This window comes from Schistocerca americana, chromosome 2 (genome assembly GCF_021461395.2).
Source record: "Schistocerca americana isolate TAMUIC-IGC-003095 chromosome 2, iqSchAmer2.1, whole genome shotgun sequence".
Lineage (NCBI taxonomy): Eukaryota > Metazoa > Arthropoda > Insecta > Orthoptera > Acrididae > Schistocerca > Schistocerca americana.
In genome coordinates, this window is record NC_060120.1 from 546,065,507 (window position 1) to 546,074,508 (window position 9,002).

General features: G+C 46.5%; 1 pseudogene; it reads right to left on the reverse strand.

The window, feature by feature from the left end:
- Positions 1–6,982: 6,982 nt before the first annotated feature.
- Positions 6,983–7,099, reverse strand: LOC124597604 (annotated as a pseudogene).
- Between the last annotated feature and the right edge of the window lie 1,903 nt (positions 7,100–9,002).

Below are 9,002 nucleotides of genomic sequence, written 5' to 3' on the forward strand. Positions count from 1 at the left end.
GGACGAAGAAAACTCATGGCGACTTTACTGAGACTGCATCGTTTTATCGGCATATTTTGTCATTCTGCCCTTTTTTATATTTCAGATTTTTAAATTTCATTGTCGACCTAAACTTTGTGATAAATGAGTTAAAATAGTTTTTGCGAATATTTTCTGGTTTTATTTCCCAACTCAAAGGATACCCTGCATTTAATTACATAACGATGTAATTTAAGATCATTAACTCGATAAAGACATAATAATATGAAAACTACCATTGTTTATACTCTAATCAACCTGCCTTCAAGAAAACTATTGAATGGACAGCTCTAACAGAGCAAACACCATTGTTTCTCTCCTCACTTGGTGACAATTTCATATAGTGGAGCCTAATGTCTGCAGATTTGTATTTTTGTATCACTTCTTTCTTAAGACGTCTAACTGTTACTTTATTCTGTTAGTTTATTCATTTCTCAACATTCTGTAATTTTCTGCACTCATACAGACCACAATAATTCTTATTATATCTATGATGTGTTTCCGAAAAATGGACTGTGGAAATTGGCATAATATGTATTAATTCAGCTTGGTGATAAAGGGGTATCGTCCTTCACTGTCGCCCAGCAACTCTGGCACCTGCGTTCCCTATCCACTGCCTTCATCCTGAATAAAAATCATCAGCAATAGCGAATGAAGACTTCGGGTATAACGAATTACTCTCATTCTTCCAAAAGACTTGGTAAAAGAATATGGACGAGCAGATACTATTTGTCCACAACTTCCCTTGTTCTAGATAGGTTGAAGCCAGGAGGGGTCTGTCGGCTTCTTACGAGTGTTTTGTGTCTGATCGCTCCCAACTCTGGATGTCTGACACTACATAACCCGTGTGTACCTCAACCGTTACGAAACGGCTGGCGTGCAATTGCTGTGCCAAATCAGTAAGCACTAGAGTAGCGCTCTAACAAAACTATGGCTTTGTACTTTTGATACACTACATAAATGACGTAGTAAATGGTAGGGTTTCGGCTATTACTGGCAGGGAAAGAAACACACATGAATGAGGGAGAAAAACTGGGAGACTAAGACTTCTCTTTGTTTTTTTGCTTGTTTTGCACATAGTTAGAAACTCATCTCGTAACGTGTTAGGACATTGTGTATTTTATATTCTTACCAAATATATGTTGCAAATTATAATTTCATAAGTAATAAAAATTAGCTGACTGAGTAACTTCTACATTTTCATGTAACCAAAGCAATTGCTTTTGATGCAAGTACAGTTTATATGAACAATCACAAAAATCTATGTAATTATTGTTGTTATTTTGTGTTCATTATAAGGCTGTTTATCATGATCAAAGGCAAGAGTTTCCCATTATTATTGATAAGTGCAAATGTTCACAAATAAAAAAATGGTTCAAATGGCTCTGAGCACTATGGGACTTAACATCGGAGGTCATCAATTCCCTAGAACTTGGAACTACTTAAATCTAACTAACGTAAGGACATCACACACATCCATGCCCGAGGCACGATTCGAACCTGTGACCGTAGCGATCACGCGGTTCCAGACAGCAGTGCGTAGAACCGCTCGGCCATACCGGCCGGCGTTCATAAATACCAAAAGTATGTTTTATGTAAGTTAGCTGAAGTACTGGAGCGATGTTGTTGTTGGGTAATGTTTTTTATCTTATATTTTTACCTTCATTTAATTAATGTATTGATTTTTTTTTCTTTTTTTGGAAATTGCGTTTTCCAGTGCTGTACGATGGAATCTGTATTACTTTTTCTGCAACGTACCTCTGTTTCACGTAAAATACTTCTGTTGGTCAAATAACCAATTTACGAATAAAACCTGAATTAAACAGTAACAATTACAATTTTGCTATAAGCATTTCCAAGTAACAGACAGGAAGATAACTGGGTAGAAGAAAAATTTTCCGTAGGTTACGCAACGCTTTACATACGTTCACTTAGATTTTAGATGATTCATCGTTTCCACTTTCTAGGAGAATCTAGTAAGACACTGACAGCAAAACCAAACAAATAGATCGAATTGAGGTAACGCCTTATAGGTACGTAACACGCCTAATGTAGAGATAGTGCCGTTACGATCGTAATTGAGCAAAATTACTAGGAAACGTATCGTAGTCTGGCCTGCCGGGGTGGCCGAGCGGTTCTAGGCGCTACAGTCTGGAACCGCGCGACCGCTACGGTCGCAGGCTCGAATCCTGCCTCGGGCTTGGATGTGTGTGATGTCCTTAGGTCAGTTATGTTTAAGTACTTCTAAGTTCTGAGGGACTGATGACCTCAGAAGTTAAGTGCCATAGTGCTCAGAGCCATTTTTATCGTAGTCTAAACTTACACTCCTGGAAATTGAAATAAGAACACCGTGAATTCATTGTCCCAGGAAGGGGAAACTTTATTGACACATTCCTGGGGTCAGATACATCACATGATCACACTGACAGAACCACAGGCACATAGACACAGGCAACAGAGCATGCACAATGTCGGCACTAGTACAGTGTATATCCACCTTTCGCAGCAATGCAGGCTGCTATTCTCCCATGGAGACGATCGTAGAGATGCTGGATGTAGTCCTGTGGAACGGCTTGCCATGCCATTTCCACCTGGCGCCTCAGTTGGACCAGCGTTCGTGCTGGACGTGCAGACCGCGTGAGACGACGCTTCATCCAGTCCCAAACATGCTCAATGGGGGACAGATCCGGAGATCTTGCTGGCCAGGGTAGTTGACTTACACCTTCTAGAGCACGTTGGGTGGCACGGGATACATGCGGACGTGCATTGTCCTGTTGGAACAGCAAGTTCCCTTGTCGGTCTAGGAATGGTAGAACGATGGGTTCGATGACGGTTTGGATGTACCGTGCACTATTCAGTGTCCCCTCGACGATCACCAGTGGTGTACGGCCAGTGTAGGAGATCGCTCCCCACACCATGATGCCGGGTGTTGGCCCTGTGTGCCTCGGTCGTATGCAGTCCTGATTGTGGCGCTCACCTGCACGGCGCCAAACACGCATACGACCATCATTGGCACCAAGGCAGAAGCGACTCTCATCGCTGAAGACGACACGTCTCCATTCGTCCCTCCATTCACGCCTGTCGCGACACCACTGGAGGCGGGCTGCACGATGTTGGTGCGTGAGCGGAAGACGGCCTAACGGTGTGCGGGACCGTAGCCCAGCTTCATGGAGACGGTTGCGAATGGTCCTCGCCGATACCCCAGGAGCAACAGTGTCCCTAATTTGCTGGGAAGTGGCGGTGCGGTCCCCTACGGCACTGCGTAGGATCCTACGGTCTTGGCGTGCATCCGTGCGTCGCTGCGGTCCGGTCCCAGGTCGACGGGCACGTGCACCTTCCGCCGACCACTGGCGACAACATCGATGTACTGTGGAGACCTCATGCCCCACGTGTTGAGCAATTCGGCGGTACGTCCACCCGGCCTCCCGCATGCCCACTATACGCCCTCGCTCAAAGTCCGTCAACTGCACATACGGTTCACGTCCATGCTGTCGCGGCATACTACCAGTGTTAAAGACTGCGATGGAGCTCCGTATGCCACGGCAAACTGGCTGACACTGACGGCGGCGGTGCACAAATGCTGCGCAGCTAGCGCCATTCGACGGCCAACACCGCGGTTCCTGGTGTGTCCGCTGTGCCGTGGGTGTGATCATTGCTTGTACAGCCCTCTCGCAGTGTCCGGAGCAAGTATGGTGGGTCTGACACACCGGTGTCAATGTGTTCTTTTTTCCATTTCCAGGAGTGTAGTTATGGTAGTGTACAGTACGCAACGATAGTTTTACAGTTGTAGTAAGAACACGTGTAGTGCCAGAACAGTGTGACGGAGGAGCAGCTTGTCCCTCCACCCCACACACGGCTGCCCACACGCTGGAAGTCGGTGGGAGGAGTTAGCTTCCTCTGCTCACCGCACCTATCTGATAACTCTATCAGGACGTTGCGAACAAACTGTAGGGGTTTCAAGCATCATACTGCTCTTTGGTTAGGAAACTGCCCCTAAAGACGAAATAATGAGCCATAATGAACGGCATGAAGATGCAAAACGCAAGAGAAAATATTGCATTACAGACGTGTTATGTTGGCCACAGAAAATGTGACGTTGAACTGAAAAATTTACACTACTGGCCATTAAAATTGTCACACCAAGAAGAAATGCAGATGATAAACGGGTATTCATTGGACAAATATATTATACTAGAACTGACATGTGATTACATTTTCACGCAATTTGGGTGCATAGATCCTGAGAAATCAGTACCCAGAACAATCACCTCTGGCCGTAATAACGGCCTTGATACGACTAGCCATTGAGTCAAACAGAGCTTGGATGGCGTGTACAGGTACAGATGCCCATGCAGCTTCAACACGATACCACAGTTCATCAAGAGTAGTGACTGGCGTATGTGACGAGCCAGTTGCTCCGCCACCATTGACCAGACGTTTTCAATTGGTGGCAGATCTGGAGAATGTGCTAGCCAGGGCAGCAGTCGGACACTTTCTGTATCCAGAAAGGCACGTACAGGACCTGTAACATGCGGTTGTGCATTATATATATAATGTAGCGTTTCGCAGGGATCGAATGAAGGGTAGAGCCACGAATCGTAACACATTTGAAATGTAACGTCCAATGTTCAATGTGCCGTCAATGTGAACAAGAGGTGACCGAGACGTGTAACCAATGGCACCCCATACCATCAGGCCGGGTGATAAGTCAGTATGGCGATGACGAATACACGCTTCCAATGTGCGTTCACCGCGATGTCGCCAAACACGGATGCGACCATCATGATGCTATAAACAGAACCTGTATTCATCCGAAAAAATGACGTTTTGCCATTCGTGCACCCACCGATTCCATATTCTGCTAACAGTCATTGTATCTCGACGAACGCGATCAGCAATGTCGTGATACGATAAACCGCGATAGGCTACAATGCGACCTTTATGAAAGTCGGAAACGTGATGGTACGCATTTCTCCTCCTTACACGAGGCATCACAACAACGTTTCAGCAGGCAACGCCGGTCAACTGCTGTTTGTGTATGAGAAATCGTTTGGAAACTTTGCTCATGTCAGCAGGTTTTAGGTGTCGCCACCGGGCCCAAACTTGTGTGAATGCTGTGAAAAGCCAATCATTTGCATATCACAGTATCTTCTTGCTGTCGGTTAAATTTCGCGTCTGTAGCACGTCATCTTCGTGATGTAGCAATTTTAATGGCCAGTAGTGTAATTATGATCTCTCCGTGGATTATTCCTTCCTTCGGATGTCTTGTAAGTGACTGCCAAGGGTGGACGAAGCACGATACGTTAAAAAACGAAGATTTGGAATCTTGCTCCCTCCTCGATAAATTTCTTCCGACGCCTATACTTATCACCTAGAGATTGCAATGGGGCTCTGAAATATGCATTGTGAGGAGTGTTTGCGTCTGGCGTAGAGCCCTCGCTAGGTGGTGGGTGAGAAGACCTGGTGTGAGGCCCTCAGCGGGCTGAGCTGCTGCTGCTGCTGCTGCTGCGGACTCTCGCTGCCCAGAAATCAATCGACGCCGCTCCGGCGCGACGCGACGCGGCCATTGATTCCTCGGCGGCTCTGATGGGCAGCTGCGAGCGCTACCAGTGTAATTTTCTTGCTCGCACACGGCGTTCTGCTTCTCAAGATGAACAGTGACCAGAGAGAACGAAACAAGATTTGAGATGGGTAATAATCAAAAAGCTTTTTTTTTTTTGCAAAATGAACGCAGCGTACAGCTGTATGACAGTCATATGCATGTGTGGTTTGTCTTCATTCGGACATGTCCGAAAGGACAGACACAAGTCAGAATCCAGAGCTGTGACACATTATATGTAAATTGACGGTGGAGGAGGGAGAAAGGAAAGGAAAGGATTCAAATGGCTCCTAGCACAATGGGACGTAACATCTGATGTCACCAGTCCCCTATACTTAGAACTACTTAAACTTACCTAACCCAAGGACATCACACACATCCATGACAGAGGCAGAATTAGAACCTGCGACCGTAGTAGCCGCGTGGTGTCGGATCGAGGCGCCTAGAACCGCTCGACCACAGCGGCCGGCGTAGGAAAGGGAAGGGATTACTGCTGTCAGCTGCATCGGGACATTACACGGAATGGCGACGAGCGAAAATGCGTGCCAGATCGGTATTCGAATCTGCGATCTCTTGCTTACTAGGGAGAGGTCGGACGTACTTGTGCATCCGCACTGAAGAAGGTGGATACATTGCCCATCTAGGCGAATCTTCAATGCGGATGCACAAGTACGTCCGACCTGCTGCGGGAATCTCACAGTAGCGAGCATGGGGGAAATGGACTGAGACTGCGGATAGGTGGCGCTCGGTGGGAGTCTGGGTCGGCCATGAAGTGTGCCGAGATAGTCAGCGTAGTTGCAATAACACTTTGTTCAGAATGGCACAGTGGTTAACGAACCTGTCTAGTAAGCAGGATCCCGGGTTGGAATCCCTGTCTGGTAGTCCCTACACATTTTCACTTGTCACCGCTGATTCTGCGTAACTTTTCGATGCAGCTTTCAGCAACCCCTTCCCTGTCCTTTCGTTTCCTTTCTCCCCCCCCCCTCCGCCGCCCAGCTTCTGTTTATATATACTACATGGTAATCGTTAATGGAACACAATCAGTTTCGTGGCCTATAGGTGGCTCCTCAGATTTACATACAAACAGAAAAATCTGAACCACTATCCATAAAGTCCAGCAGGCCCACGTCATAACACTACAATCACATAACCTTAATAATAAAGCACTCCGTCTTCAGGCCACAAGTGGCCCATCGGGACCATCCGACCGCCGTGTCATCCTCAGGTGAGGATGTGGATAGGAGAGGCGTGTGGTCAGCACACCGCTCTCCCGGTCGTTATGATGGTTTTCTTTGACTGGAGCCGCTACTATTCGGACGAGTAATTCCTCAATTGGCATCACGAGGCTGAGTGCACCCCGAAAAATGGCAACAGCACAAGGCGGCTGGATGGTCACCCATCCAAGTGCCAGCCACGCCCGACAGCGCTTAACTTCGGTGATCTCACGGGAACCGGTGTATCCACTGCGGCAAGGCCGTTGCCCATAACGCTAATAATGACAATCACTAAATATACTTACAATATTTTAAGTGATTAAAGACATCAGTTTAGGAAAGAAGCCAACGGCCTTGCGTCAGTAGTAACACCGGTTCCCCTCACATCACCGAAGTAAAGCGCTGTCAGGCTGGGCTAGCATTGAGATGGGTGCCCATCCGGTCTGCCGAGCACTGTTGGCAACCGGGGTGCCCTCAACCCTTGTGAGGGAAACTGAGGAGCTACTTGATTGAAAAGTAGTGGTTCCGGTCTTGTAAACTGACATACGACCGGGAGAGCGGTGTGCTGACCACATGCCCATCCATATCGGCATCCAGTGGCGCTTGTGGGCTGAGGATGACAAGGCTGCCGGTCGATACCGTTGGGCCTTCCAAGGCCTGTTCGGACAGAGGAGGAGTGTAGGACAGAAGGGAGACCCAACCTTCATTGGAAAACGGCGTTACCCACCAAATCCAGAGAGGCAGCGAAGTGGCGGAATGGTGCTACATCAGCCACTTTAAAAACGAGGAAGAACCTACAAACAATAATAATAAAACATATGGAATAGAGGGACCCTGGACAATAACCCGTACCAAACCAATAGTTTTAATGCATACAGATTATCCAGCTCATCCTAGTGGCAGTCTCACATATTGTGTAGGGCACTCATCGCAACAGATACAGTACACATCCGTGGGGCGACATTTTCGACAGGAGGCCTTCTCTCTATGTCGAACTCTTTCATCGAATCTACCAGGGAGGACGAAGTAGTACCATTTCGCGCCTTCTCTCTCTACACTTTGTGGGCAACGCTGTTTTGCCAGTGAAGGTTCCTGCAATGATGTCTTTAATCACTTACAGTATTGTGAGTATATTTAGTGCTTGTCATTATTAGGCTTTTGTGAGTGTAAAGTTAAGACGGGGGTCCACTGAACCGTATGGATAGTCATTCAAATTTTTTTCTGTTTACATCTACACCAGAGGATGTGGCAGTAAGCCACGAAACCAGTCGGGTCCCATTAACAATCATCATACAACTGTACGCGTTGTTCTTTCTGCAAGGTGTATTACAATAGCTGCCGATTCCCGGAGCACAGAATTGTTTGCAAAATGTTTTCATTATGATCATAGCGTTACAACTATGAGGAAAAGGAGTATACGAAGATTCCTGGGAGCTGTCTCATACGTCAGTACAAATTTACTGATGATAAGCAGTCACTCATGCTCTGATACAATGAGTGCAGCAGGGAATTAACTTCTAGCAGTGTTACAGATTCTTGATTACTTTATTTAGATGCGACACTTCGTCGACACTAACGGAGTAATAATTGCTGTACTTTGCTTCAGATATTGCGAAGATGCACAGGGTGAATCAGAATTCCACCGACAAACTTTCAAACGTTGTTCATGGAAACCTTCTGAGTGTTTTGGTACTCGTTACAGCGTTATTGTGTTCCTTCTGATCTCTTACCCCAATTAGATTTTTATCTCTATTGTTCTGAAAATAGTGGACAACAGTGCAAATATCAACTGTATGCACTGTGCTTGTTGCTTGGGATCAAAATTGTTCCACTCACTCACTTCCTGTTGACAACACTGGTGCCCACTCTACTCTTCACCCTCAATGGTGCATTCAGTGCGACTGCCACGGTCGCAGGTTTGAATCCTGCCTCGGGCATAGATGTGTGTGATGTCCTTAGGTTAGTTAGGTTTAAGTACTTCTAAGTTCTAGGGGACTGATGACCTTAGAAGTTAAGTCCCATAGTGCTCAGAGCCATTTGAACCATTTTTGCTTTCAGTGCCGCTTAGTTTTGTTTTTCCAGCAATCTTAGTTGCACGTTAGCTGCGTTACACGGCAGTACGGATAAACTGATGAAGAGTTGGCTGATGTTCGCCTCTTTTATGGGTTCAC